This window comes from Heterodontus francisci, chromosome 6, assembly GCF_036365525.1.
Source record: "Heterodontus francisci isolate sHetFra1 chromosome 6, sHetFra1.hap1, whole genome shotgun sequence".
Lineage (NCBI taxonomy): Eukaryota > Metazoa > Chordata > Chondrichthyes > Heterodontiformes > Heterodontidae > Heterodontus > Heterodontus francisci.
In genome coordinates this window covers 4,012,501-4,033,522 of record NC_090376.1, presented here as the reverse complement: position 1 = coordinate 4,033,522, position 21,022 = coordinate 4,012,501, and positions in this window count along the sequence as shown.

Here is a 21,022-nt window from a genome sequence, read left to right as displayed (position 1 = left end):
GTCTGAGAGTGTGGTGGAGGCTACTTAAGTGAGTGTTTAGGATCTGGAATGCACTGTCTGAGAGCGAGGTGGTGGCAGGTTCAGTGAGTGTTTATGATCTGGAATGCACTGTCTGAGAGTGTGGTGGAGGCAGGTTCAGTGAGTGTTTAGGATCTGGAATGCACTGCCTGAGAGTGTGGTGGAGGCATGTTCAGTGTGTGTTTAGGATCTGGAATGCACTGTCTGAGAGTGTGGTGGAGGCTACTTAAGTGAGTGTTTAGGATCTGGAATGCACTGTCTGAGAGCGAGGTGGTGGCAGGTTCAGTGAGTGTTTATGATCTGGAATGCACTGTCTGAGAGTGTGGTGGAGGCAGGTTAAGTGAGTGTCTAGGATCTGGAATGCACTGTCTGAGAGTCTGGTGGAGGCATGTTGAGAGAGTGTTTAGGATCTGGAATGCACTGTCTGAGAGTGAGGTGGAGGCAGGTTCAGTGAGTATTTAGGATCTGGAATGCACTGCCTGAGGGTGTGGTGGAGGCATGTTCATAGAGTGTTTAGGATCTGGAATGCACTGTCTGAGAGTGTGATGGAGGCAGGTTCAGTGAGTGTTTAGGATCTGGAATGCACTGTCTGAGAGTGTGGTGGAGGCAGGTTCAGTGAATGTTTAGGATCTGGAATGCACTGTCTGAGAGTGTGGTGGAGGCATGTTGAGAGAGTGTTTAGGATCTGGAATGCACTGTCTGAGAGTGTGGTGGAGGCAGGTTCAGTGAGTGTTTAGGATCTGGAATGCACTGTCTGAGATTGCGGTGGAGGCATGTTGAGGGAGTGTTTAGGATCTGGAATGCACTGTCTGAGAGTGTGGTGGAGGCATGTTGAGACAGTGTTTAGGATCTGGAATGCACTGTCTGAGAGTGTGGTGGAGGCATGTTGAGAGAGTGTTTAGGCTCTGCAATGCACTGTAAGAGAGTGTGGTGGAGGCAGGGTCAGTGAATGTTTAGGATCTGGAATGCACTGTCTGAGAGTGTGGTGGAGGCATGTTGACAGAGTGTTGAGGATCTGCAATGCACTGTCTGAGAGTGTGGTGGAGGCAGGTTCAGTGAGTGTTTAGGATCTGGAATGCACTGCCTGAGAGTGTGGTGGAGGCAGGTTCAGTGAATGTTCAGCATCTGGAATGCATAGTCTGAGAGTGTGGTGGAGGTAGGTTCAGTGTGTGTTTAGGATCTGGAATGCACTGTCTGAGAGTGTGGTGGAGGCAGGTTCAGTGAGTGTTTAGGAGCTGGAATGCTCTGTCTGAGAGTGTGGTGGAGGCAGGTTCAGTGAGTGTTTAGGATCTGGAATGCACTGTCTGAGAGTGTGGTGGAGACAAGTTGAGTGAGTGTTTAGGATCTGGAATGCACTGTCTGAGAGTGTGGTGGAGGCAGGTTCAGTGAGTGTTTAGGATCTGGAATGCACTGTCTGAGAGTGTGGTGGAGGCAGCTTAAGTGAGTGTTTAGGATCTGGAATGCACTGCCTGAGAGTGTGGTGGAGGCAGGTTCAGTGAGTGTTTAGGATCTGGAATGCACTGTCTGAGAGTGAGGTGGTGGCAGGTTCAGTGAGTGTTTAGGATCTGGAATGCACTGTCTGAGAGTGTGGTGGAGGCAGGTTCAGTGTGTGTTTAGGATCTGGAATGCACTGTCTGAGAGTGTGGTGGAGGCAGGTTCAGTGAGTGTTTAGGATCTGGAATGCACTGCCTGATAGTGTGGTGGAGGCATGTTCAGTGACTGTTTAGGATCTGGAATGCACTGCCTGAGGGTGTGGTGGAGGCAGGTTCAGTGAGTGTTTAGGATCTGGAATGCACTGCCTGAGAGTGTGGTGGAGGCAGGTTCAGTGAGTGTTTAGGATCTGGAATGCGCTGACTGAGAGTGTGGTGGAGGCAGGTTCAGTGAGTATCTAGGATCTGGAATGCACTGTCTGAGAGTGTGGTGGAGGCAGGTTCAGTGAGTGTTTAGGATCTGGAATGCACTGCCTGAGAGTGTGGTGGAGGCAGGTTCAGTGAGTGTTTAGGATCTGGAATGCACTGCCTGAGAGTGTGGTGGAGGCAGGTTCAGTGAGTGTTTAGGATCTGGAATGCACTGCCTGAGAGTGTGGTGGAGGCAGGTTCAGTGAGTGTTTAGGATCTGGAATGCGCTGACTGAGAGTGTGGTGGAGGCAGGTTCAGTGAGTATCTAGGATCTGGAATGCACTGTCTGAGAGTGTGGTGGAGGCAGGTTCAGTGAGTGTTTAGGATCTGGGATGCACTGTCTGAGAGTGAGGTGGTGGCAGGTTAAGTGAGTGTTTAGGATCTGGAATGCACTGTCTGAGAGTGTGGTGGAGGCAGGCTCAGTGAGTGTTTAGGATCTGGAATGCACTGCCTGATAGTGTGGTGGAGGCCTGTTCATAGAGTGTTTAGGATCTGGAATGCACTGTCTGAGAGTGTGGTGGAGGCAGGTTCAGTGTGTGTTTAGGATCTGGAATGCACTGTCTGAGAGTGTGGTGGAGGCAGGTTCAGTGAGTGTTTAGGATCTGGAATGCACTGTCTGAGAGTGTTGTGGAGGCAGGTTCTGTGAGTGTTTAGGATCTGGAATGCACTGTCTGAGAGTGTGGTGGAGGCAGGTTCAGTGAGTGTTTAGGATCTGGAATGCACTGTCTGAGAGTGTGGTGGAGGCAGGTTCAGTGAGTGTTTAGGATCTGTAATGCACTGCCTGATAGTGTGGTGGAGGCATGTTCAGTGACTGTTTAGGATCTGGAATGTACTGCCTGAGGGTGTGGTGGAGGCAGGTTCAGTGAGTGTTTAGGATCTGGAATGCACTGTCTGAGAGAGTGGTGGAGGCATGTTCAATGAGTGTTTAGGATCTGGAATGCACTGTCTGAGAGTGTGGTGGAGGTAGGTTCAGTGTGTGTTTAGGATCTGGAATGCACTGCCTGAGAGTGTGGTGGAGGCATGTTCAATGAGTATTTAGGATCTGGAATGCACTGTCTGAGAGTGTGGTGGAGGCAGGTTCAATGAGTGTTTAGGATCTGGAATGCACTGTCTGAGAGTGTGGTGGAGGCAGGTGCAGTGTGTGTTTAGGATGTGGAATGCACTGTCTGAGAGTGTGGTGGAGGCAGGTTCAGTGAGTGTTTAGGATCTGGAATGCACTGTCTGAGAGTGTGGTGGAGGCAGGTGCAGTGTGTGTTTAGGATGTGGAATGCACTGTCTGAGAGTGTGGTGGAGGCAGGTTCAGTGAGTGTTTAGGATCTGGAATGCACTGCCTGAGAGTGTGGTGGAGGCATGTTCAGTGCGTGGTTAGGATCTGGATTGCACTGTCTGAGAGTGTGGTGGAGGCAGGTGCAGTGTGTGTTTAGCATATGGAATGCACTGTCTGAGAGTGTGGTGGAGACAGGTTCAGTGAGTGTTTAGGATCTGGAATGCACTGCCTGAGAGTGTGGTGGAGGCAGGTTCAGTGAGTGTTTATGATCTGGAATGCACTGTCTGAGAGTGTGGTGGAGGCAGGTTCAGTGAGTGTTTAGGATCTGGAATGCACTGCCAGAGAGTGTGGTGGAGGCAGGTTCAGTGAGTGTTTAGGATCTGGAATGCACTGCCAGAGAGTGTGGTGGAGTCAGGTTCAGTGAGTGTTTAGGATCTGGAATGCACTGTCTGAGAGTGTGGTGGAGGCAGGTTCAGTGAGTGTTTATGATCTGGAATGCACTGTCTGAGAGTGTGGTGGAGGCAGGTTCAGTGTGTGTTTCGGATCTGGAATGCACTGCCTGAGACTGTGGTGGGGGCAGGTTCAGTGAGTGTATAGGATCTGGAATGCACTGCCTGAGAGTGTCGTGGAAGCAGGTTAAGTCAATGTTTAGGATCTGGAATGCACTGTCTGAGAGTGTGGTGGAGACAGGTTAAGTCAGTGTTTAGGATCTGGAATGCACTGTCTGAGAGTGTGGTGGAGGCAGGTTCAGTGAGTGTTTAGGATCTGGAATGCACTGTCTGAGACTGTGGTGGTGGCAGGTTCAGTGAATGTTTAGGATCTGGACTGCACTGCCTCAGAGTGTGGTGGAGGCAGGTTAAGTCAGTGTTTAGGATCTGGAATGCACTGTCTGAGAGTGTGGTGGAGGCAGGTTCAGTGAGTGTTTAGGAGCTGGAATGCACTGTCTGAGACTGTGGTGGTGGCAGGTTCAGTGAATGTTTAGGATCTGGACTGCACTGCCTCAGAGTGTGGTGGAGGCAGGTTCAGTGAGTGTTTAGGATCTGGAATGCACTGTCTGAGAGTGTGGTGGAGGCAGGTTCCGTGAGTGTTTAGGATCTGGAATGCACTGCCTGAGAGTGTGGTGGAGGCAGGTTCAGTGAGTGTTTAGGATCTGGAATGCACTGTCTGAGAGTGTGGTGGAGGCAGGTTCCGTGAGTGTTTAGGATCTGGAATGCACTGCCTGAGAGTGTGGTGGAGGCAGGTTCAGTGAGTGTTTAGGATCTGGAATGCACTGCCTGAGAGTGTGGTGGAGGCAGGTTAAGTGAGTGTTTAGGATCTGGAATGTACTGTCTGAGAGTGTGGTGGAGGCAGGTTCAGTGAGTGTTTAGGAGCTGGAATGCACTGTCTGAGACTGTGGTGGTGGCAGGTTCAGTGAATGTTTAGGATCTGGACTGCACTGCCTCAGAGTGTGGTGGAGGCAGGTTCAGTGAGTGTTTAGGATCTGGAATGCACTGTCTGAGAGTGTGGTGGAGGCAGGTTCCGTGAGTGTTTAGGATCTGGAATGCACTGCCTGAGAGTGTGGTGGAGGCAGGTTCAGTGAGTGTTTAGGATCTGGAATGCACTGTCTGAGAGTGTGGTGGAGGCAGGTTCAGTGAGTGTTTAGGATCTGGAATGCACTGCCTGAGAGTGTGGTGGAGGCAGATTCAGTGAGTTTTTAGGATCTGGAATGCACTGTCTGAGAGTGTGGTGGAGGCAAGTTCAGTGAGTGTTTAGGATCTGGAATGTACTGTCTGAGAGTGTGGTGGAGGCAGGTTCCGTGAGTGTTTAGGATCTGGAATGCACTGCCTGAGAGTGTGGTGGAGGCAGGTTCCGTGAGTGTTTAGGATCTGGAATGCACTGCCTGAGAGTGTGGTGGAGGCATGTTCAGTGTGTGTTTAGGATCTGGAATGCACTGTCTGATAGTGTGGTGGAGGCAAGTTGAGTGAGTGTTTAGGATCTGGAATGCACTGTCTGAGAGTGTGGTGGAGGCTACTTAAGTGAGTGTTTAGGATCTGGAATGCACTGTCTGAGAGTGAGGTGGTGGCAGGTTCAGTGAGTGTTTATGATCTGGAATGCACTGTCTGAGAGTGTGGTGGAGGCAGGTTAAGTGAGTGTTTAGGATCTGGAATGCACTGTCTGAGAGTCTGGTGGAGGCAGGTTCAGTGAGTGTTTCGGATCTGGAATGCACTGTCTGAGAGTGTGGTGGAGGCAGGTTCAGTGAGTATTTAGGATCTGGAATGCACTGCCTGAGGGTGTGGTGGAGGCATGTTCATAGAGTGTTTAGGATCTGGAATGCACTGTCTGAGAGTGTGATGGAGGCAGGTTCAGTGAGTGTTTAGGATCTGGAATGCACTGTCTGAGAGTGTGGTGGAGGCAGGTTCAGTGAATGTTTAGGATCTGGAATGCACTGTCTGAGAGTGTGGTGGAGGCATGTTGAGAGAGTGTTTAGGATCTGGAATGCACTGTCTGAGAGTGTGGTGGAGGCAGGTTCAGTGAGTGTTTAGGATCTGGAATGCACTGTCTGAGATTGCGGTGGAGGCATGTTGAGGGAGTGTTTAGGATCTGGAATGCACTGTCTGAGAGTGTGGTGGAGGCATGTAGAGACAGTGTTTAGGATCTGGAATGCACTGTCTGAGAGTGTGGTGGAGGCATGTTGAGAGAGTGTTTAGGCTCTGCAATGCACTGTCTGAGAGTGTGGTGGAGGCAGGTTCAGTGAATGTTCAGGATCTGGAATGCATAGTCTGAGAGTGTGGTGGAGGCAGGTTAACGGAGTGTTTAGGATCTGGAATGCAGTGTCTGAGAGTGTGGTGGAAGCAGGTTAAGTCAGTGTTTAGGAGCTGGAATGCACTGTCTGTGAGTGTGGTGGAGGCAGGTTCAGTGAGTGTTTAGGAGCTGGAATGCACTGTCTGAGAGTGTGGTGGAGGCAGGTTCAGTGAGTGTTTAGGATCTGGAATGCACTGTCTGAGAGTGTGGTGGAGACAAGTTGAGTGAGTGTTTAGGATCTGGAATGCACTGTCTGAGAGTGTGGTGGAGGCAGGTTCAGTGAGTGTTTAGGATCTGGAATGCACTGTCTGAGAGTGTGGTGGAGGCAGCTTAAGTGAGTGTTTAGGATCTGGAATGCACTGCCTGAGAGTGTGGTGGAGGCAGGTTCAGTGAGTGTTTAGGATCTGGAATGCACTGTCTGAGAGTGAGGTGGTGGCAGGTTCAGTGAGTGTTTAGGATCTGGAATGCACTGTCTGAGAGTGTGGTGGAGGCAGGTTCAGTGTGTGTTTAGGATCTGGAATGCACTGTCTGAGAGTGTGGTGGAGGCAGGTTCAGTGAGTGTTTAGGATCTGGAATGCACTGCCTGATAGTGTGGTGGAGGCATGTTCAGTGACTGTTTAGGATCTGGAATGCACTGTCTGAGGGTGTGGTGGAGGCATGTTCATCGAGTGTTTAGGATCTGGAATGCACTGTCTGAGAGTGTGATGGAGGCAGGTTCAGTGAGTGTTTAGGATCTGGAATGCACTGTCTGAGAGTGTGGTGGAGGCAGGTTCAGTGAGTGTTTAGGATCTGGAATGCACTGTATGAGAGTGTGGTGGAGGCAGGGTCAGTGAATGTTTAGGATCTGGAATGCACTGTCTGAGAGTGTGGTGGAGGCATGTTGACAGAGTGTTGAGGATCTGCAATGCACTGTCTGAGAGTGTGGTGGAGGCAGGTTCAGTGAGTGTTTAGGATCTGGAATGCACTGCCTGAGAGTGTGGTGGAGGCAGGTTCAGTGAATGTTCAGCATCTGGAATGCATAGTCTGAGAGTGTGGTGGAGGCATGTTGACAGAGTGTTGAGGATCTGCAATGCACTGTCTGAGAGTGTGGTGGAGGCATGTTGACAGAGTGTTGAGGATCTGCAATGCACTGTCTGAGAGTGTGGTGGAGGCAGGTTCAGTGAGTGTTTAGGATCTGGAATGCACTGCCTGAGAGTGTGGTGGAGGCGGGTTCAGTGAGTGTTTAGGATCTGGAATGCACTGCCTGAGAGTGTGGTGGAGGCAGGTTCAGTCAGTGTTTAGGATCTGGAATTCGCTGACTGAGAGTGTGGTGGAGGCAGGTTCAGTGAGTGTTTAGGATCTGGAATGCGCTGACTGAGAGTGTGGTGGAGGCAGGTTCAGTGAGTGTTTAGGATCTGGAATGTACTGTCTGAGAGTGTGGTGGAGGCAGGTTCAGTGAGTGTTTAGGATCTGGAATGTACTGTCTGAGAGTGTGGTGGAGGCAGGTTCAGTGAGTGTTTAGGATCTGGAATGCACTGCCTGATAGAGTGGTGGAGGCCTGTTCATAGAGTGTTTAGGATCTGGAATGCACTGTCTGAGAGTGTGGTGGAGGCAGGTTCAGTGAGTGTTTAGGATCTGGAATGCACTGTCTGAGAGTGTGGTGGAGGCAGGTTCAGTGAGTGTTTAGGATCTGGAATGCACTGTCTGAGAGTGTTGTGGAGGCAGGTTCTGTGAGTGTTTAGGATCTGGAATGCACTGTCTGAGAGTGTGGTGGAGGCAGGTTCAGTGAGTGTTTAGGATCTGGAATGCACTGTCTGAGAGTGTGGTGGAGGCAGGTTCAGTGAGTGTTTAGGATCTGTAATGCACTGCCTGATAGTGTGGTGGAGGCATGTTCAGTGACTGTTTAGGATCTGGAATGTACTGCATGAGGGTGTGGTGGAGGCAGGTTCAGTGAGTGTTTAGGATCTGGAATGCACTGTCTGAGAGAGTGGTGGAGGCATGTTCAATGAGTGTTTAGGATCTGGAATGCACTGTCTGAGAGTGTGGTGGAGGTAGGTTCAGTGTGTGTTTAGGATCTGGAATGCACTGCCTGAGAGTGTGGTGGAGGCATGTTCAATGAGTGTTTAGGATCTGGAATGCACTGTCTGAGAGTGTGGTGGAGGCAGGTTCAATGAGTGTTTAGGATCTGGAATGCACTGTCTGAGAGTGTGGTGGAGGCAGGTTCAGTGAGTGTTTAGGATCTGGAATGCACTGTCTGAGAGTGTGGTGGAGGCATGTTCAGTGACTGTTTAGGATCTGGAATGCACTGCCTGAGGGTGTGGTGGAGGCATGTTCATCGAGTGTTTAGGATCTGGAATGCACTGTCTGAGAGTGTGATGGAGGCCGGTTCAGTGAGTGTTTAGGATCTGGAATGCAATGTCTGAGAGTGTTGTGGAGGCAGGTTCTGTGAGTGTTTAGGATCTGGAATGCACTGTCTGAGAGTGTGGTGGAGGCAGGTTCAGTGTGTGTTTAGGATCTGGAATGCACTGTCTGAGAGTGTGGTGGAGGCAGGTTCAGTGAGTGTTTAGGATCTGGAATGCACTGCCTGATAGTGTGGTGGAGGCAGGTTCAGTGTGTGTTTAGGATCTGGAATGCACTGTCTGAGAGTGTGGTGGAGGCAGGTTCAGTGAGTGTTTAGGATCTGGAATGCACTGTCTGAGAGTGTGATGGAGGCAGGTTCAGTGAGTGTTTAGGTTCTGGAATGCACTGTCTGAGAGTGTGGTGGAGGCAGGTTCAGTGTGTGTTTAGGATCTGGAATGCACTGTCTGAGAGTGTGGTGGAGGCAGGTTCAGTGAGTGTCTCGGATTTGGAATGCACTGTCTGAGAGTGTGGTGGAGGCAGGTTCAGTGTGTGTTTAGGATCTGGAATGCACTGTCTGAGAGTGTGGTGGAGGCAGGTTCAGTGAGTGTTTAGGATCTGGAATGCACTGCCTGATAGTGTGGTGGAGGCATGTTCAGTGACTGTTTAGGATCTGGAATGCACTGCCTGAGGGTGTGGTGGAGGCATGTTCATAGAGTGTTTAGGATCTGGAATGCACTGTCTGAGAGTGTGATGGAGGCAGGTTCAGTGAGTGTTTAGGTTCTGGAATGCACTGTCTGAGAGTGTGGTGGAGGCAGGTTCAGTGAGTGTTTAGGATCTGGAATGCACTGTATGAGAGTGTGCTGGAGGCAGGTTCAGTGTGTGTTTAGGATCTGGAATGCACTGTCTGAGAGTGTGGTGGAGGCAGGTTCAGTGAGTGTTTAGGATCTGGAATGCACTGTCTGAGAGTGTGGTGGAGGCAGGTTCAGTGAGTGTTTAGGATCTGGAATGCACTGTATGAGAGTGTGGTGGAGGCAGGTTCAGTGAATGTTTAGGATATGGAATGCACTGTCTGAGAGTGTGGTGGAGGCATGTTGACAGAGTGTTTAGGATCTGCAATGCACTGTCTGAGAGTGTGGTGGAGGCAGGTTCAGTGAGTGTTTAGGATCTGGAATGCACTGTCTGAGAGTGTGGTGGAGGCAGGTTCAGTGAGTGTTTAGGATCTGGAATGCACTGTCTGAGAGTGTGGTGGAGGCAGGTTCAGTGAGTGTTTAGGATCTGGAATGCACTGTCTGAGAGTGTGGTGGAGGCAGGTTCAGTGAGTGTTTAGGATCTGGAATGCACTGTCTGAGAGTGTGGTGGAGGCAGGTTAAGTGAGTGTTTAGGAGCTGGAATGCGCTGACTGAGAGTGTGGTGGAGGCGGGTTCAGTGAGTGTTTAGGATCTGGAATGCACTGCCTTAGAGTGTGGTGGAGGCAGGTTCAGTGAGTGTTTAGGATCTGGAATGCGCTGTCTGAGAGTGTGGTGGAGGCAGGTTCAGTGAGTGTTTAGGATCTGGAATGCGCTGACTGAGAGTGTGGTGGAGGCAGGTTCAGTGAGTGTCTAGGATCTGGAATGCACTGTCTGAGAGTGTGGTGGAGGCAGGTTCAGTGAGTGTTTAGGATCTGGAATGCACTGCCTGATAGTGTGGTGGAGGCATGTTCAGTGACTGTTTAGGATCTGGAATGCACTGCCTGAGGGTGTGGTGGAGGCAGGTTCAGTGAGTGTTTAGGATCTGGAATGCACTGTCTGAGAGTGTTGTGGAGGCATGTTCTGTGAGTGTTTAGGATCTGGAATGCACTGTCTGAGAGTGTGGTGGAGGCAGCTTCAGTGAATGTTTAGGATATGGAATGCACTGTCTGAGAGTGTGGTGGAGGCATGTTGACAGAGTGTTTAGGATCTGCAATGCACTGTCTGAGAGTGTGGTGGAGGCAGGTTCAGTGAGTGTTTAGGATCTGGAATGCACTGCCTGAGAGTGTGGTGGAGGCAGGTTCAGTGAATGTTCAGGATCTGGAATGCACTGTCTGAGAGTGTGGTGGAGGCATGTTGACAGAGTGTTTAGGATCTGCAATGCACTGTCTGAGAGTGTGGTGGAGGCAGGTTCAGTGAGTGTTTAGGATCTGGAATGCACTGCCTGATAGTGTGGTGGAGGCATGTTCAGTGACTGTTTAGGATCTGGAATGTACTGCCTGAGGGTGTGGTGGAGACAGGTTCAGTGAGTGTTTAGGATCTGGAATGCACTGTCTGAGAGTGTGGTGGAGGCATGTTCAATGAGTGTTTAGGATCTGGAATGCACTGTCAGAGAGTGTGGTGGAGGCAGGTTCAGTGTGTGTTTAGGATCTGGAATGCACTGTCTGAGAGTGTGGTGGAGGCATGTTCAATGAGTGTTTAGGATCTGGAATGCACTGTCAGAGAGTGTGGTGGAGGCAGGTTCGATGAGTGTTTAGGATCTGGAATGTACTGTCTGAGAGTGTGGTGGAGGCAGGTTCCGTGAGTGTTTAGGATCTGGAATGCACTGCCTGAGAGTGTGGTGGAGGCAGGTTCAGTGAGTGTTTAGGATCTGGAATGCACTGCCTGAGAGTGTGGTGGAGGCAGGTTCCGTGAGTGTTTAGGATCTGGAATGCACTGCCTGAGAGTGTGGTGGAGGCAGGTTCAGTGTGTGTTTAGGATCTGGAATGCACTGTCTGAGAGTGTGGTGGAGGCAGGTTCAGTGAGTGTTTAGGATCTGGAATGCACTGTCTGAGAGTGTGGTGGAGGCAAGTTCATTGAGTGTTTAGGATCTGGAATGCGCTGACTGAGAGTGTGGTGGAGGCAGGTTCAGTGAGTGTTTAGGATCTGGAATGCACTGTCTGAGAGTGTGGTGGAGGCAGGTTCAGTGTGTGTTTAGGATCTGGAATGCACTGTCTGAGAGTGTGGTGGAGGCAAGTTCAGTGAGTGTTTAGGATCTGGAATGCGCTGACTGAGAGTGTGGTGGAGGCAGGTTAAGTGAGTGTTTAGGATCTGGAATGCACTGTCTGAGAGTGTGGTGGAGGCAGGTTCAGTGAGTGTTTAGGATCTGGAATGCACTGTCTGAGAGTGAGGTGGTGGCAGGTTAAGTGAGTGTTTAGGATCTGGAATGCACTGCCTGATAGTGTGGTGGAGGCATGTTCAGTGACTGTTTAGGATCTGGAATGTACTGCCTGAGGGTGTGGTGGAGACAGGTTCAGTGAGTGTTTAGGATCTGGAATGCACTGTCTGAGAGTGTTGTGGAGGCAGGTTCTGTGAGTGTTTAGGATCTGGAATGCACTGTCTGAGAGTGTGGTGGAGGCAGGTTCAGTGAGTGTTTAGGATCTGGAATGCACTGTCTGAGAGTGTGGTGGAGGCAGGTTCAGTGAGTGTTTAGGATCTGGAATGCACTGTCTGAGAGTGTTGTGGAGGCAGGTTCTGTGAGTGTTTAGGATCTGGAATGCACTGTCTGAGAGTGTGGTGGAGGCAGGTTCAGTGAGTGTTTAGGATCTGTAATGCACTGCCTGATAGTGTGGTGGAGGCATGTTCAGTGACTGTTTAGGATCTGGAATGTACTGCCTGAGGGTGTGGTGGAGACAGGTTCAGTGAGTGTTTAGGATCTGGAATGCACTGTCTGAGAGTGTGGTGGAGGCATGTTCAATGAGTGTTTAGGATCTGGAATGCACTGTCAGAGAGTGTGGTGGAGGCAGGTTCGATGAGTGTTTAGGATCTGGAATGCACTGTCTGAGAGTGTGGTGGAGGCAGGTTCAGTGAGTGTTTAGGATCTGTAATGCACTGCCTGATAGTGTGGTGGAGGCATGTTCAGTGACTGTTTAGGATCTGGAATGTACTGCCTGAGGGTGTGGTGGAGACAGGTTCAGTGAGTGTTTAGGATCTGGAATGCACTGTCTGAGAGTGTGGTGGAGGCATGTTCAATGAGTGTTTAGGGTCTGGAATGCACTGTCAGAGAGTGTGGTGGAGGCAGGTTCGATGAGTGTTTAGGATCTGGAATGTACTGTCTGAGAGTGTGGTGGAGGCAGGTTCCGTGAGTGTTTAGGATCTGGAATGCACTGCCTGAGAGTGTGGTGGAGGCAGGTTCAGTGAGTGTTTAGGATCTGGAATGCACTGCCTGAGAGTGTGGTGGAGGCAGGTTCCGTGAGTGTTTAGGATCTGGAATGCACTGCCTGAGAGTGTGGTGGAGGCATGTTCAGTGTGTGTTTAGGATCTGGAATGCACTGTCTGATAGTGTGGTGGAGGCAAGTTGAGTGAGTGTTTAGGATCTGGAATGCACTGTCTGAGAGTGTGGTGGAGGCTACTTAAGTGAGTGTTTAGGATCTGGAATGCACTGTCTGAGAGTGAGGTGGTGGCAGGTTCAGTTAGTGTTTATGATCTGGAATGCACTGTCTGAGAGTGTGGTGGAGGCAGGTTAAGTGACTGTTTAGGATCTGGAATGCACTGTCTGAGAGTCTGGTGGAGGCAGGTTCAGTGAGTGTTTCGGATCTGGAATGCACTGTCTGAGAGTGTGGTGGAGGCAGGTTCAGTGAGTATTTAGGATCTGGAATGCACTGCCTGAGGGTGTGGTGGAGGCATGTTCATAGAGTGTTTAGGATCTGGAATGCACTGTCTGAGAGTGTGATGGAGGCAGGTTCAGTGAGTGTTTAGGATCTGGAATGCACTGTCTGAGAGTGTGGTGGAGGCAGGTTCAGTGAATGTTTAGGATCTGGAATGCACTGTCTGAGAGTGTGGTGGAGGCATGTTGAGAGAGTGTTTAGGATCTGGAATGCACTGTCTGAGAGTGTGGTGGAGGCAGGTTCAGTGAGTGTTTAGGATCTGGAATGCACTGTCTGAGATTGCGGTGGAGGCATGTTGAGGGAGTGTTTAGGATCTGGAATGCACTGTCTGAGAGTGTGGTGGAGGCATGTAGAGACAGTGTTTAGGATCTGGAATGCACTGTCTGAGAGTGTGGTGGAGGCATGTTGAGAGAGTGTTTAGGCTCTGCAATGCACTGTCTGAGAGTGTGGTGGAGGCAGGTTCAGTGAATGTTCAGGATCTGGAATGCATAGTCTGAGAGTGTGGTGGAGGCAGGTTAAGGGAGTGTTTAGGATCTGGAATGCAGTGTCTGAGAGTGTGGTGGAAGCAGGTTAAGTCAGTGTTTAGGAGCTGGAATGCACTGTCTGTGAGTGTGGTGGAGGCAGGTTCAGTGAGTGTTTAGGAGCTGGAATGCACTGTCTGAGAGTGTGGTGGAGGCAGGTTCAGTGAGTGTTTAGGATCTGGAATGCACTGTCTGAGAGTGTGGTGGAGACAAGTTGAGTGAGTGTTTAGGATCTGGAATGCACTGTCTGAGAGTGTGGTGGAGGCAGGTTCAGTGAGTGTTTAGGATCTGGAATGCACTGTCTGAGAGTGTGGTGGAGGCAGCTTAAGTGAGTGTTTAGGATCTGGAATGCACTGCCTGAGAGTGTGGTGGAGGCAGGTTCAGTGAGTGTTTAGGATCTGGAATGCACTGTCTGAGAGTGAGGTGGTGGCAGGTTCAGTGAGTGTTTAGGATCTGGAATGCACTGTCTGAGAGTGTGGTGGAGGCAGGTTCAGTGTGTGTTTAGGATCTGGAATGCACTGTCTGAGAGTGTGGTGGAGGCAGGTTCAGTGAGTGTTTAGGATCTGGAATGCACTGCCTGATAGTGTGGTGGAGGCATGTTCAGTGACTGTTTAGGATCTGGAATGCACTGTCTGAGGGTGTGGTGGAGGCATGTTCATCGAGTGTTTAGGATCTGGAATGCACTGTCTGAGAGTGTGATGGAGGCAGGTTCAGTGAGTGTTTAGGATCTGGAATGCACTGTCTGAGAGTGTGGTGGAGGCAGGTTCAGTGAGTGTTTAGGATCTGGAATGCACTGTCTGAGAGTGTGGTGGAGGCAGGTTCAGTGAGTGTTTAGGATCTGGAATGCACTGTATGAGAGTGTGGTGGAGGCAGGGTCAGTGAATGTTTAGGATCTGGAATGCACTGTCTGAGAGTGTGGTGGAGGCATGTTGACAGAGTGTTGAGGATCTGCAATGCACTGTCTGAGAGTGTGGTGGAGGCAGGTTCAGTGAGTGTTTAGGATCTGGAATGCACTGCCTGAGAGTGTGGTGGAGACAGGTTCAGTGAATGTTCAGCATCTGGAATGCATAGTCTGAGAGTGTGGTGGAGGCATGTTGACAGAGTGTTGAGGATCTGCAATGCACTGTCTGAGAGTGTGGTGGAGGCATGTTGACAGAGTGTTGAGGATCTGCAATGCACTGTCTGAGAGTGTGGTGGAGGCAGGTTCAGTGAGTGTTTAGGATCTGGAATGCACTGCCTGAGAGTGTGGTGGAGGCAGGTTCAGTGAATGTTCAGCATCTGGAATGCACTGTCTGAGAGTGTGCTGGAAGCAGGTTAAGTGAGTGTTTAGGAGCTGGAATGCACTGTCTGAGAGTGTGGTGGAGGCGGGTTCAGTGAGTGTTTAGGATCTGGAATGCACTGCCTGAGAGTGTGGTGGAGGCAGGTTCCGTGAATGTTCAGCATCTGGAATGCATAGTCTGAGAGTGTGGTGGAGGCAGGTTCAGTGAGTGTTTAGGATCTGGAATGCACTGACTGAGAGTGTGGTGGAGGCGGGTTCAGTGAGTGTTTAGGATCTGGAATGCACTGCCTGAGAGTGTGGTGGAGGCAGGTTCAGTCAGTGTTTAGGATCTTGAATTCGCTGACTGAGAGTGTGGTGGAAGCAGGTTCAGTGAGTGTTTAGGATCTGGAATGCACTGCCTGAGAGTGTGGTGGAGGCAGGTTCAGTGAATGTTCAGCATCTGGAATGCATAGTCTGAGAGTGTGGTGGAGGCAGGTTCAGTGAGTGTTTAGGATCTGGAATGCGCTGACTGAGAGTGTGGTGGAGGCAGGTTCAGTGAGTGTTTAGGATCTGGAATGCACTGTCTGAGAGTGTGGTGGAGGCAGGTTCAGTGAGTGTTTAGGATCTGGAATGCACTGCCTGATAGTGTGGTGGAGGCATGTTCAGTGACTGTTTAGGATCTGGAATGCACTGTCTGAGGGTGTGGTGGAGGCATGTTCATCGAGTGTTTAGGATCTGGAATGCACTGTCTGAGAGTGTGATGGAGGCAGGTTCAGTGAGTGTTTAGGATCTGGAATGCACTGTCTGAGAGTGTGGTGGAGGCAGGTTCAGTGAGTGTTTAGGATCTGGAATGCACTGTCTGAGAGTGTGGTGGAGGCAGGTTCAGTGAGTGTTTAGGATCTGGAATGCACTGTATGAGAGTGTGGTGGAGGCAGGGTCAGTGAATGTTTAGGATCTGGAATGCACTGTCTGAGAGTGTGGTGGAGGCATGTTGACAGAGTGTTGAGGATCTGCAATGCACTGTCTGAGAGTGTGGTGGAGGCAGGTTCAGTGAGTGTTTAGGATCTGGAATGCACTGCCTGAGAGTGTGGTGGAGGCAGGTTCAGTGAATGTTCAGCATCTGGAATGCATAGTCTGAGAGTGTGGTGGAGGCATGTTGACAGAGTGTTGAGGATCTGCAATGCACTGTCTGAGAGTGTGGTGGAGGCATGTTGACAGAGTGTTGAGGATCTGCAATGCACTGTCTGAGAGTGTGGTGGAGGCAGGTTCAGTGAGTGTTTAGGATCTGGAATGCACTGCCTGAGAGTGTGGTGGAAGCAGGTTAAGTCAGTGTTTAGGAGCTGGAATGCACTGTCTGTGAGTGTGCTGGAAGCAGGTTAAGTGAGTGTTTAGGAGCTGGAATGCACTGTCTGAGAGTGTGGTGGAGGCGGGTTCAGTGAGTGTTTAGGATCTGGAATGCACTGCCTGAGAGTGTGGTGGAGACAAGTTGAGTGAGTGTTTAGGATCTGGAATGCACTGTCTGAGAGTGTGGTGGAGGCAGGTTCAGTGAGTGTTTAGGATCTGGAATGCACTGTCTGAGAGTGTGGTGGAGGCAGCTTAAGTGAGTGTTTAGGATCTGGAATGCACTGCCTGAGAGTGTGGTGGAGGCAGGTTCAGTGAGTGTTTAGGATCTGGAATGCACTGTCTGAGAGTGAGGTGGTGGCAGGTTCAGTGAGTGTTTAGGATCTGGAATGCACTGTCTGAGAGTGTGGTGGAGGCAGGTTCAGTGTGTGTTTAGGATCTGGAATGCACTGTCTGAGAGTGTGGTGGAGGCAGGTTCAGTGAGTGTTTAGGATCTGGAATGCACTGCCTGATAGTGTGGTGGAGGCATGTTCAGTGACTGTTTAGGATCTGGAATGCACTGTCTGAGGGTGTGGTGGAGGCATGTTCATCGAGTGTTTAGGATCTGGAATGCACTGTCTGAGAGTGTGATGGAGGCAGGTTCAGTGAGTGTTTAGGATCTGGAATGCACTGTCTGAGAGTGTGGTGGAGGCAGGTTCAGTGAGTGTTTAGGATCTGGAATGCACTGTCTGAGAGTGTGGTGGAGGCAGGTTCAGTGAGTGTTTAGGATCTGGAATGCACTGTATGAGAGTGTGGTGGAGGCAGGGTCAGTGAATGTTTAGGATCTGGAATGCACTGTCTGAGAGTGTGGTGGAGGCATGTTGACAGAGTGTTGAGGATCTGCAATGCACTGTCTGAGAGTGTGGTGGAGGCAGGTTCAGTGAGTGTTTAGGATCTGGAATGCACTGCCTGAGAGTGTGGTGGAGGCAGGTTCAGTGAATGTTCAGCATCTGGAATGCATAGTCTGAGAGTGTGGTGGAGGCATGTTGACAGAGTGTTGAGGATCTGCAATGCACTGTCTGAGAGTGTGGTGGAGGCATGTTGACAGAGTGTTGAGGATCTGCAATGCACTGTCTGAGAGTGTGGTGGAGGCAGGTTCAGTGAGTGTTTAGGATCTGGAATGCACTGCCTGAGAGTGTGGTGGAGGCAGGTTCAGTGAATGTTCAGCATCTGGAATGCACTGTCTGAGAGTGTGCTGGAAGCAGGTTAAGTGAGTGTTTAGGAGCTGGAATGCACTGTCTGAGAGTGTGGTGGAGGCAGGTTCAGTGAGTGTTTAGGATCTGGAATGCACTGCCTGAGAGTGTGGTGGAGGCAGGTTCCGTGAATGTTCAGCATCTGGAATGCATAGTCTGAGAGTGTGGTGGAGGCAGGTTCAGTGAGTGTTTAGGATCTGGAATGCACTGACTGAGAGTGTGGTGGAGGCGGGTTCAGTGAGTGTTTAGGATCTGGAATGCACTGCCTGAGAGTGTGGTGGAGGCAGGTTCAGTCAGTGTTTAGGATCTTGAATTCGCTGACTGAGAGTGTGGTGGAAGCAGGTTCAGTGAGTGTTTAGGATCTGGAATGCACTGCCTGAGAGTGTGGTGGAGGCAGGTTCAGTGAATGTTCAGCATCTGGAATGCATAGTCTGAGAGTGTGGTGGAGGCAGGTTCAGTGAGTGTTTAGGATCTGGAATGCGCTGACTGAGAGTGTGGTGGAGGCAGGTTCAGTGAGTGTTTAGGATCTGGAATGCACTGTCTGAGAGTGTGGTGGAGGCAGGTTCAGTGAGTGTTTAGGATCTGGAATGCACTGCCTGATAGTGTGGTGGAGGCATGTTCAGTGACTGTTTAGGATCTGGAATGCACTGTCTGAGGGTGTGGTGGAGGCATGTTCATCGAGTGTTTAGGATCTGGAATGCACTGTCTGAGAGTGTGATGGAGGCAGGTTCAGTGAGTGTTTAGGATCTGGAATGCACTGTCTGAGAGTGTGGTGGAGGCAGGTTCAGTGAGTGTTTAGGATCTGGAATGCACTGTCTGAGAGTGTGGTGGAGGCAGGTTCAGTGAGTGTTTAGGATCTGGAATGCACTGTATGAGAGTGTGGTGGAGGCAGGGTCAGTGAATGTTTAGGATCTGGAATGCACTGTCTGAGAGTGTGGTGGAGGCATGTTGACAGAGTGTTGAGGATCTGCAATGCACTGTCTGAGAGTGTGGTGGAGGCAGGTTCAGTGAGTGTTTAGGATCTGGAATGCACTGCCTGAGAGTGTGGTGGAGGCAGGTTCAGTGAATGTTCAGCATCTGGAATGCATAGTCTGAGAGTGTGGTGGAGGCATGTTGACAGAGTGTTGAGGATCTGCAATGCACTGTCTGAGAGTGTGGTGGAGGCATGTTGACAGAGTGTTGAGGATCTGCAATGCACTGTCTGAGAGTGTGGTGGAGGCAGGTTCAGTGAGTGTTTAGGATCTGGAATGCACTGCCTGAGAGTGTGGTGGAGGCAGGTTCAGTGAATGTTCAGCATCTGGAATGCACTGTCTGAGAGTGTGCTGGAAGCAGGTTAAGTGAGTGTTTAGGAGCTGGAATGCACTGTCTGAGAGTGTGGTGGAGGCGGGTTCAGTGAGTGTTTAGGATCTGGAATGCACTGCCTGAGAGTATGGTGGAGGCAGGTTCAGTCAGTGTTTAGGATCTGGAATTCGCTGACTGAGAGTGTGGTGGAGGCAGGTTCAGTGAGTGTTTAGGATCTGGAATGCACTGCCTGAGAGTGTGGTGGAGGCAGGTTCCGTGAATGTTCAGCATCTGGAATGCATAGTCTGAGAGTGTGGTGGAGGCAGGTTCAGTGAGTGTTTAGGATCTGGAATGCACTGACTGAGAGTGTGGTGGAGGCGGGTTCAGTGAGTGTTTAGGATCTGGAATGCACTGCCTGAGAGTGTGGTGGAGGCAGGTTCAGTCAGTGTTTAGGATCTTGAATTCGCTGACTGAGAGTGTGGTGGAAGCAGGTTCAGTGAGTGTTTAGGATCTGGAATGCACTGCCTGAGAGTGTGGTGGAGGCAGGTTCAGTGAATGTTCAGCATCTGGAATGCATAGTCTGAGAGTGTGGTGGAGGCAGGTTCAGTGAGTGTTTAGGATCTGGAATGCGCTGACTGAGAGTGTGGTGGAGGCAGGTTCAGTGAGTGTTTAGGATCTGGAATGCACTGCCTGAGAGTGTGGTGGAGGCAGGTTCAGTGAGTGTTTAGGATCTGGAATGCGCTGACTGAGAGTGTGGTGGAGGCAGGTTCAGTGAGTGTTTAGGATCTGGAATGCACTGCCTGATAGTGTGGTGGAGGCATGTTCAGCGACTGTTTAGGATCTGGAATGCACTGCCTGAGGGTGTGGTGGAGGCATGTTCATAGAGTGTTTAGGATCTGGAATGCACTGTCTGAGAGTGTGATGGAGGCAGGTTCAGTGAGTGTTTAGGTTCTGGAATGCACTGTCTGAGAGTGTGGTGGAGGCAGGTTCAGTGAGTGTTTAGGATCTGGAATGCACTGTATGAGAGTGTGCTGGAGGCAGGTTCAGTGTGTGTTTAGGATCTGGAATGCACTGTCTGAGAGTGTGGTGGAGGCAGGTTCAGTGAGTGTTTAGGATCTGGAATGCACTGTCTGAGAGTGTGGTGGAGGCAGGTTCAGTGAGTGTTTAGGATCTGGAATGCACTGTATGAGAGTGTGGTGGAGGCAGGTTCAGTGAATGTTTAGGATATGGAATGCACTGTCTGAGAGTGTGGTGGAGGCATGTTGACAGAGTGTTTAGGATCTGCAATGCACTGTCTGAGAGTGTGGTGGAGGCAGGTTCAGTGAGTGTTTAGGATCTGGAATGCACTGCCTGAGAGTGTGGTGGAGGCAGGTTCAGTGAATGTTCAGGATCTGGAATGCACTGTCTGAGAGTGTGCTGGAAGCAGGTTAAGTGAGTGTTTAGGAGCTGGAATGCGCTGACTGAGAGTGTGGTGGAGGCGGGTTCAGTGAGTGTTTAGGATCTGGAATGCACTGCCTTAGAGTGTGGTGGAGGCAGGTTAAGTGTGTGTTTAGGATCTGGAATGCGCTGACTGAGAGTGTGGTGGAGGCAGGTTCAGTGAGTGTTTAGGATCTGGAATGCACTGTCTGAGAGTGTGGTGGAGGCAGGTTCAGTGAGTGTTTAGGATCTGGAATGCACTGCCTGAGAGTGAGGTGGTGGCAGGTTAAGTGAGTGTTTAGGATCTGGAATGCACTGTCTGAGAGTGTGGTGGAGGCAGGTTCAGTGAGTGTTTAGGATCTGGAATGCACTGTCTGAGAGTGTGGTGGAGGCAGGTTCAGTGAGTGTTTAGGATCTGGAATGCACTGCCTGAGAGTGAGGTGGTGGCAGGTTAAGTGAGTGTTTAGGATCTGGAATGCACTGCCTGATAGTGTGGTGGAGGCATGTTCAGTGACTGTTTAGGATCTGGAATGCACTGCCTGAGGGTGTGGTGGAGGCAGGTTCAGTGAGTGTTTAGGATCTGGAATGCACTGTCTGAGAGTGTTGTGGAGGCAGGTTCTGTGAGTGTTTAGGATCTGGAATGCACTGTCTGAGAGTGTGGTGGAGGCAGGTTCAGTGAGTGTTTAGGATCTGGAATGCACTGTCTGAGAGTGTGGTGGAGGCAGGTTCAGTGAGTGTTTAGGATCTGTAATGCACTGCCTGATAGTGTGGTGGAGGCATGTTCAGTGACTGTTTAGGATCTGGAATGTACTGCCTGAGGGTGTGGTGGAGACAGGTTCAGTGAGTGTTTAGGATCTGGAATGCACTGTCTGAGAGTGTGGTGGAGGCATGTTCAATGAGTGTTTAGGATCTGGAATGCACTGTCAGAGAGTGTGGTGGAGGCAGGTTCAGTGTGTGTTTAGGATCTGGAATGCACTGTCTGAGAGTGTGGTGGAGGCATGTTCAATGAGTGTTTAGGATCTGGAATGCACTGTCAGAGAGTGTGGTGGAGGCAGGTTCGATGAGTGTTTAGGATCTGGAATGCACTGTCTGAGAGTGT